Raw genomic sequence first — 9,957 nt, forward strand, 5'->3', positions numbered from 1 at the left:
TATTTGGCACTAAGATACTATCGATTTTATGTTGAAGATCGTTTATTACCATTAGAATTCAAAAATTAATTATTGTTTTCTGGGTAAAGTTTTAAAACAGTATTTTATTATCATATAAATACTTGTAGTACGAAATATGTAGCGACAAAACTGTAAACAAAATGATGTAGTTAGGAAAAATAAAATATATCTGAGTAAGAAATAATATCTGAAATAAAATCCAGGAAATAAATAACGTATGTAGTTAGTGTGTGGCATTTTCTCTTTCAAAAGACAGTAAAAAGTAGTATAAGTATGAACAATAAGTAATATCTGGGTAATATAAAATATGTTGATTAGAGTTCTCTTTTGCCGAATTATTAGTAATATTACTAATAAATCAAATAATAATCTTATAATAAGTGTAGTTACCATTCTAGAGAGAATAAAGATTAAAATTAAAGTTAAAATTAAAATTAGGATTAAAATTATTCCAGTACAAATTGGAGTTATGCAAAAACCTAGGTGTTCATATAATATAGTGCTGTTATGTTATAGAGTATGAAATGGCGATATAAAGCGGTAGTGAGTAGTTTTATAACGATAATTAGAATAAAGAGCAGGTAGTCAGAGCTTCGGTATAGCTTGTTCTGAGTCTATTAATATAGGTCGAGAAGAGTCATCTTTTTTCATGTAGATTAGACCTGCTTTCGTCCAGACGTACCTATATTTACATTCAGTCGCACGTTGGCGAGCTAGATACCAAAGCCGTTTGCCTTTAGACGTGAGGAGTTCTGAGACGTATATGGGTGTAATGGGGCCAGACAATCCGATTGTTCCCGTGTTTAGTTTGTCCCCAAGTCTTGAATTTAAGGCTGAGTTTACTTGTTCATGTAGTTTTTCCAAATTATTTATTCGATATTTTAAATCTTCTTGCTGTTGAGATATGTTTTGAATGGTTTTTAATATTTCATTATTTTGGAGCAGGATTGCATCGTATTTTTTTCCAACAGATTCATTAACTGAGTCTTTGAAATTTGCGAATTCAGTTAAAAATAGATCGATTGTCAGATTACTAGAGCCATCTGTGGTTGTTGGTGGTAAGTTCACACTGGCGTATGATGAGGCGGCAATTGTAGATTTTGGTGTTGATGATGGTTGTTTATTAGGTTTCTCGATAGATGTCAGTTCTAGATTTTTTTCAGACGTATTTTTTTTTGAGTTTTTTTGTGTTTTTGTGCAAAGTTTGCAGCGCCACTGTAAAATCTTAGTTCCTCGCCGTGAGGTCTCTGCGATATCGGATATTTTATTTGATTAATTTGTGTTATTTCACAATTAATTAATTAAAATAATATATAGTATATTTGCGGCACGTTCCAGAGTGGAAGATACTACCAGGATCGCCCTGGTGTAAGACCACCATTCAGAATTGAAACGTTGCTCCAAATGGCTTTAGCCGTGTTTAGTGACTAGATCTGAATAGCCAGGTACTTCCCCACCTTCCTCTTTCCCTTCCCCACTTACCTTCAGCCTCACAACATCCCCCAATTGGGGATGCCATAGTCTCACTGGCTCCAGACGGGAGCAGTTGGGACCCTTGTGAGGTATTCACTGTAAAAAAAAAAAAAAAAAAATCGGCACAAATGAAGTGGTAGTTATCGTCGCAGATACAACATGAGATGAAGTCTGACGGGGTGTCAATGTTTTTTTTACAGATGGAGCATAGTGTATTCATTAAGGTAGTTGATTTCAAAGTTTCACACAAAAGAAAAAAACGACACATTGCTTGTTTCTTGTATGAGAGATGGCAGAGCCTTTGTGACGCTAAAAACGCCTTTGGGATAGGTTTTTTGTGTTTATATAATGATCGAGTCACTTTTGCACTGAGTTGTATTTTGTGGTACAAACACCAGAATAATGACGAGTATTCCGCCTTAGCGAGATAATTTGTGGGATAAAAAATTCACTGTCCCAACGCGCACTCTACTGATTAGACGAGTTAACCACTTTTTTAGTTTGATTTTCTAGTATTATGATTGTTAAAGCTAGATCAATTGAAGCAGCTGTCAAAATACGTCAACACTGGTAGACAATATGTTGCCATGAATATTGCACAAGTCTTGTGTTTTAATAAAATTTTGCACAAATTCATTGTTTGGTAAAATAAAAAACAAATTTGAAAAAATTCACATTTTCATTTATTTATTTTCAGACATTCTTAAAAACTTTCATTAGGAAATTCTACAGAACTAAAACAAACTTAAAAACTATTTAAGTAATGATTTTTACATAATTGCAGTTTAAAATTATATACAATACGTTATACAAAACTGACATTATCAGAGTTTAACAAAATAGAGAAATAAATCATATTAAAAAAAAAATTGCATTCATTTTCAACTAATTAATTATTTAAAATAATATGCATACCAAATCTTTATCAGACTGAAAAAAAAACTCATAGATACAACGAGTAACGAGTCAATAGCTACTTTACTTGGCACCAACTGAATCGCATGACTTTACGTTTCATGACGTTGGCTCATAACGTATGTTACTGGAGTCGTTCGAGCATTCGTTAAGCATCTTGCAAGGAGAAATCTCTTTTTCTCTGCAGTTCTTTAGGTAAGGGCAATTTCTTCACACGATGATTATTTATAAATGTATTTATCTGTTTCCACGATCGTGTTGATAAGATTCCCCTTTCTCTTTTAATTTCGTTGATTTTTCCAGCGCCTGGATCTCTTCCTTCGACAAAGTAATTTTCAAAGTTTTTATAAAGCGCATCTTTTTCTTTCTCATCCCATCTCCTTCTAATTATGTTACCCTTTCTTTTTGCAAGTGAATGAGTCGGTAATGTATTACTTTCAGCCTCCTCTAAACAATTATCCGATGTATCCATATCAGAATTCACATTCTTTTTTACTGTTTCTTCAGTCAACAAATTTGGTTCAGTAGGTAGAGGGTCAGAATTGTCTATTTCGTTTTGACAAGTAATGTTCGTTTTATCAGATTTTCTTAAGGAACCTTTTTTTTCTTCAGCTAATTGTAGTAAATTCAAGCCAACTTTACCTTTCTCGAGGGCCGGGTGGGGTATTATATAATTGCCCTTATTTGTACCTGGTGTATGCCCTAAGAAATGGGACAATGCATTCACATATGCATTATTTTTTCCAGCTACTTGGCTCATGGTTGCAACATGGTGTCGTAGCCCAGTTGAAGTCATATGATCCGGATTTATGAGGGAAAACTTACTTCTTAGGTCTCTTAGAATTTGCGTACCACAGAAATAAGGTTCACCTGCTGCCTTTGGAAATAAGTATTTGTTTTCATTTGAAATTCCAACTAAATGTCGGTATGCAAATAGAGTGTCTATATTTTTTTTCATTTGATCTCGAAGAAGAATTGGAACTGTTCTTCCTCTTTTTCCTGGAATATGGAAGCAGTTTAAAGCATTTATAGCATTTTGTTCCTCAGAACTCATGATTTCCATAATTTCTTTAGGAATATCTTGTTTTTCATGTTGGCCGGCTATATAATTTTCCAAAGGTGCTCTCGCTACCTCACCAGCTCTTCTCCTATTAAATATTATAATATGAGCAATTGTTGTTTTACAAAGTTCCTCATAGACCGCATAAGATTTTTCATTTTCAAATCGTTGTGCTATATTCAGTTCTAGTTTCATAACTTCGTCGCACATTTTTTTAAGATCGATAGTTGAAGGCATAGCATCAGATTTCAACATTTTTTGTTTTTTTCTTGATTTTTCAGCATTGGTAGATATTTCTAACTTCCAAGAATGATTTAAGACCGTTTTAAAATCAGACAATTTATTTTTTTAAATTTCTTTCGATGAAGTGGTTAGCGTAGAATTCTGTATTGTTCGACGAATAAAGATATCAGCACAATCTTTTATAGCCGTACAAAGTCGTTGAGGCATGCTAGGAATTTTTACAGAACCTGTAATTTCATCGTAACCACTATTTATCTGTACGGTTTTAATAAAAACATCAAAATGCACAGGGTCAAACGCTAAATCAAAGGTTGAAATTGAAGGTTTCGGTTCTATAATAACTATATACAGCTTGGCTAAATCCCTCATCTTCGATGTTATATGTGTCTTCAAATGGTGTTCCGTGTGATTACTTAATAATAAAGACCCATATAAACATATTGATGGGTCAGACATTGCTATTTTTGCAATATTATCATTTTGAAATACAGGAAATATTTGAGTTCTCAAAGATTCTCAAATTTCAGAATTGTCTGGGCATAGTAATATAGAAGATGATTTTAGCATCCACAGTCTTCCTTGGACGGCGATACGGTATCATTATTCCATCTGGTTTACTGATAACGTTCTGATTATAAAGATAATTACCTATGTTTCTTATTTGCCTTGAAATCAATTCTCGCTTTCTTTTTCTTTCTCGCAGATCAGTATCCAAAATTTTATTGTGTTCAATAACTTCTGCCTCTAAGGGATGTTGGGTGCTAATACAATAGTGATAGGAATCATGGTCTCAAGTGAACGTGAAGTGACGTGTGAAGTTCGTTACCAGTTTAGTACAATAAGGACATGAGTTTTTACGGTCATGCACTCGTGCTCCTTTACTAGTAGAAATAGTGCTTCGAGTTGTAGTCGATGACACTTCGATTGCCTCCTGCTTCTCTAAATGATGTTGCTCATCATCGGCGTTGGAAATTTTCATATCTAAAAAAGAACAATACATTAATTAGCTTTCTTTAAACTTAATTAGTAAAACCTCAAATTATAAACAAGCAGTAATTTTTAATGAAACACTAGTATATATTGAATTATTTCGCGGATAAGCGATAAGCCGCCATAGATCAGTGGTCAGAGCTGTCGACCGGAAATCGAGGGGACACGGGTTCGAGTCCCGTTGGCGTCATGTATCTTTTATCAGGAGTTTTTTTCAATTCGGATGAGTGTTTCAGGCGAATAATTATTGCTTGTAAAATAATTATAATTAAATTAAATTATTTAATTAAATGAAGACAATATTAGCATCACTCAATCTAAAATCTGAAACAGAAAAGATACGGTCACATCTGGGAATCGCACCTAGGACCTTCGGCTTTCTGGGCCGCACCTCTGACCATATAATAATATAATTATATGTTACGTATTGATTGTTTCAAGAGTATTAAACATGTTTTCTGTAGATACCTGATTCAGTCGAAGAAGTAACGTTGTTCGGTTTGTATAGTGAATCATCATCGTCGGACATCGACGGACCCCTTTCTAACATTACTTCAGTTTTGGTTTCTAAAATAAAGCATAATATATTATATATTTATCTAATAATAATAGCTCAATGTAGTAAGTAAGTCAAACAAATGTGAAACCTATCCTAATATAATGACAAAATAACAGACTTATTACGCATTTGCAAGGGAATATTAATTAGCAGCATTTCTGATATTACCTATAACAATTTACTACAAGCTAAGGTAGCTCTGTAATATTTCAGATTATTATCTAACTAACTAACTAACCATCACGCCGTTTCCGCGCAGGGGTAGGCAGAGTAATAATTTTACTGCTTGGGTTCTCAAAAAAGAAAGAAAAAAATCATGACCTATATAATAAAATACGGTAATTATTCTGTACTCATTTGATAAGCATAGATTAAAATTGTTAATTTCTATATTTTACAATTTAGGTTATTATTTAGAAATATGAAATAGCTTACCGTATTTAAAATCCATTTCGCAAAGCTGAAAGATTTTATCAACTCTCCTCTGTGACATATTGTAAGTAAATATACTATCTGACAAAAAGCAAGAACAAACCAACCAGTCAACCGAGTTTTACACATGAATAACGGTAATATTTAATATTATAAATTAGCCAGTAGCAAGTCATTCATGTATTCCCGTAAACTAAACTGAAGCTAGCTTCAGATGTACCAATACAAACAAACCAGCTTTGGCTAGCACACAACATCATTCGATAATGGGCTCTTAATAATATTACTTTAGATTTTGCACACAATTCTTGAGCCTTATAGTTCCTTTCGAATATTGTTTAGACTAATACGCAATGTCGTACGATAATGAGCTCTAAATAATATTACTTTAGAGGCTATTTTGGCATACAATTGTTAAAATATTACATTACTTTATAAAATTATTAGTACACCTGCGTTTGACACAAATAACGACGGCAACGTCGCTTGTTGATATCAATGGAGTTAGTTTAATACACGATAGAAACAATTAACAAAGTGACGTTGAATATCTGGGATAAAATCGCATATAGGATCATATCTATTGCTCACGATAATCGTACTTGTCAAATCAAATTGAGTTGAAAATGCCACTGATCTCGTCTCGCCGAGACGATTAAAATGGTATATAAATCTCGATTTGTCGATGATTGAGTAAGTGTTAAATGATCTAGTAACTCGAAAAGATCCAATAGTTCCGGTTATTTGCAGACGCTAAGAGGTACAAAGTGCCGTATTATAAACCTTTATAATAAAATTATCATAAAATAGTTAAATATTACATTTGTGTATTTAGCAAAACTTTTATAAACTAACACATAAAAACTTTTATGAATTAAAATAATAGAATGTATATATTTAATTTCAAATATAAAAATTTTACAAAAAACATTTTATTCACCGCTTTAGCTTTGGTTATGCCTATATTTTTTCTAAGAACTAAGCACACAAAATATTAAAGCACGTGTAAACGTTTAGAATTTAAATCACATGGGATTCAATCGTATAAACGAGTAGTTGGAATCTAGTCACGAAAATGTGACACGTAAGGTCTCAAGTTACATGCCAACTCCAGAAAACGCTGTAAATTCCACGTCGCCGGGAACTTACATCGGCCGATCCAATTCGGAGGAGGTCCATAATATCTCTGTCCATTTCTTTGTATTAATTCGTACCCGGATTTATTAACTATTTTCACTATGTTTTGCAATACGCTGTATTCTGTTTGTTGGGTTTTTTCTTGCTGGGTATTCTTACCGGTTTAAATAAGGGGTTGTTCCCGTCGGGGTGTTGTGACGCCGATTGTTAAGAGTATCAAAAACCTTTCTAGGTCAATATCACACGAAGATCTTGTCGGCATTACTTTTTTCGAAATTCCAACATCTGAAGGTAGTTTTTAGGTAAATAAAAAATATTTAAAAAAAGTTGAATTGTTTTTTATGGGAAAATAAATATTCTCCTATGGAAAAAGGTCTGATTTCGAAAAACTATTGTGTTAGTCCCGGGACAAAGCAGAGAACTTCAGCTCGTATTCAGGGTGTCTGGGAGTAAAGTATTATTGAATAAAAGTTATATATATTTTTTACTTCTACCATCAATGTAGAATTACCTCCCAAGATTTGTGCACTCTACCCCAGGACACATGTATAATTATTATATTTTGTAATACAAAAATATATGTTTAAATAATAAAATAGAAAAAAACTAACCTTTTGCAGTAGTCATCAAGTACATCGGGGGCAGATTTTGCATAAACATTATTACTTTTTTCTGGCATTTGACCAATTATGCCTAAATTATTGATACTCAAATTCACAGGCTTCAAATCCTGTTTTTCATATATCTGGTGAGGATTTTTTAACTCTACCGAAAAACAACCATTTTTGCTTTCTCTGCGTATATTCTTAGTATATATCTTGTCGACAGGTCTAGCCCATTTCAGTTCTAACTTGAACCCGTCCAAAGTGCAGCATTTCAACAATCGCAATGCTTTTTCAGCATCTTGTCTGGTGATAAAATGAACAAAGGCAAAATCTTCAACCTTTTTAATTCGTTCGATAGTGAATGGATCGATGTATCTGCTAAAAGTTATCAATATGTCGTTTTCCGTTGCTCTGGCGGATACGTTTCGGACGAACAAAATCTTTACCTAAATGACAAAGAAATGAAACAAAATCAATCATTTTTATTCAAGATTCACTCCGTGTGGCTGACTATTGTACTCTAGTTCTATTGTTATTATTTATTAGATTCATTTAAGAGGGAGAGGTGACAACAGTTCTATCAACGGCACAGAATGACATACTTAACTTTGCAGGTGGCCAAAAGAGGAATTAAAAAACAAAATTTTCTATAATTTTTGTCAATAATTTTTTATAACCACAAAATATACACTAACGACGCCACCGACCGGAAATTTGAGTATATCAATGTAACATTATGGTCTGTTCGCCTTTTTATGATTGCACAAGAGTAACAACACCCGTGAAGAAAAAATTTCATCGTTTTTAATGACTTTATATCACTTTTTAAAAGTGTGTTGAATAGTCACTGTGTTTTTTCCCCAAATTCAAGACTTCAATTCCCCAATTCCAAGACTTCACAGTCTCGGAAATAAATACTCTGATCTTGGAGATATATTTCATCTTAAAAATAATCAATATAAATATTGTTTATTTCAATTCTTTTATAGATCGATACACAAATAGACATCTATAATTTCCGCAATATATATATTTTTATTTTGAATATCTATTTATGTGAGACTTCTTATCATTTTTACTAATGTATCTTATTTTATTATATGCTTTTGTTGTAACATTTAATATTTTTTCTTTTTTCGTTGTATTATGTTTCCTTTATTGTTTTAATTTTGTAGAATCTATAATAACTGTGATACTCTACTATTAAACTTTGTAGTGTGTAAAAGCCCATTAGGGGGTGTTATAATAATAAATAAATAAATATGTATGAAAAGTTTTTTTTCCCTTTACACACGAATTTTAGACTCTTGTAAAGGTAAACATGTTAATTTTTATTGAAATATGTTCTTACTATGTAAATTTGAATAATAAAACAGTATTTTATAAAATAAATAAAAATATAAAAAAAATAAATACTTGAACTAAAATATAAACGCAGTGAGAACAATTGAAAAGTATTGCACAATAATAATCAAAATGATGATCATGACACAATGCAGTTTTGGGATTTTCACCTGAAGGTGCAATCACAAACTCAACAAAAAAAACGGCGGTGCATATTAGAAAACAAAGGTACTTACTTTAAAATATTCGTACTACCTACGAATAATAATAACCAATTTTCTATCTCAAACATAAAGCCAAAATTGTACTAATTACGTTGAAACGAAGTGTTATTTAGATAATTTGGTCGTATTTATAATATTGTTCGGAAATTTTACCAATAAAAGTACCAAAGATCTACATCTAACATACACGAAAATGATATTAAGTTAGGATTTTACGATTGTACAACTAGAAAATTTAGATAGGAAAACAACAAAAATGTATAAAATACAATATAACTTATTGGTTCTTACCTGCTTCATGATATTATTTCCGACGATGGGTTCCGGTTCGGCCCAGTCTACCACCAGCTTGTCTCCAAAGGATGTCAGAGGACCAGGTATGAGAGCCCTTCGGGCCAAAGCTGCTGAACGATGACTATCAAAATGCAGAAAGACGTACCCTCGGTTATGTAAAGGGTTATGCATGAGAGGATACATCATCACATCAACTAGACCAGACACAAGCTTACTAAATTCTTTCAAGATTTCTTCTTTACTTGCGTCTAATGGCAGCCCACTAACGAAGAGGCGGTTATTATCGAAAGATTTTGCTACCACGATAGCATTACTAGGTCGAATTCTGCAATTGTTCAACATTTCTACCGCTTTCCAGGCGTCCTGTTCGTTGGTGTAACGCACGAATCCAAATCCCCTGTTAAATCCAGAAAAATCCATCATCCGTCGCAGCTCGTAGATCGTTCCAACTTCCTCGAAAACCGGAATAAGTTCGTCTTCATAAAGGTCTCTGGGAAGTTTTCCCATGAAGACTTCGCAGCCCGTCGGAGGCGGGCCGATCCAATTTGGAGGAGGTCCATAATGTCTCTGTCTATTCCTTTGTATTAATTTGTACCCGGAATAATAAACTATTTTCACTATGTTTTGCAATACGCTGTCTTCTGTTTCTTGGGGATACAT

The 9,957-nt window shown here is 33.0% G+C and overlaps 1 pseudogene; it reads right to left on the minus strand.

The window, feature by feature from the left end:
* Positions 1 to 3,363: 3,363 nt before the first annotated feature.
* On the minus strand, positions 3,364 to 9,957 carry LOC149408967 (RNA-binding protein 47 pseudogene; annotated as a pseudogene).

Source organism: Hesperophylax consimilis, unplaced genomic scaffold (assembly GCF_061612785.1).
Source record: "Hesperophylax consimilis isolate HC1 unplaced genomic scaffold, BYU_Hcon_1.0 scaffold_40, whole genome shotgun sequence".
Taxonomy (NCBI): Eukaryota; Metazoa; Arthropoda; class Insecta; order Trichoptera; family Limnephilidae; genus Hesperophylax; species Hesperophylax consimilis.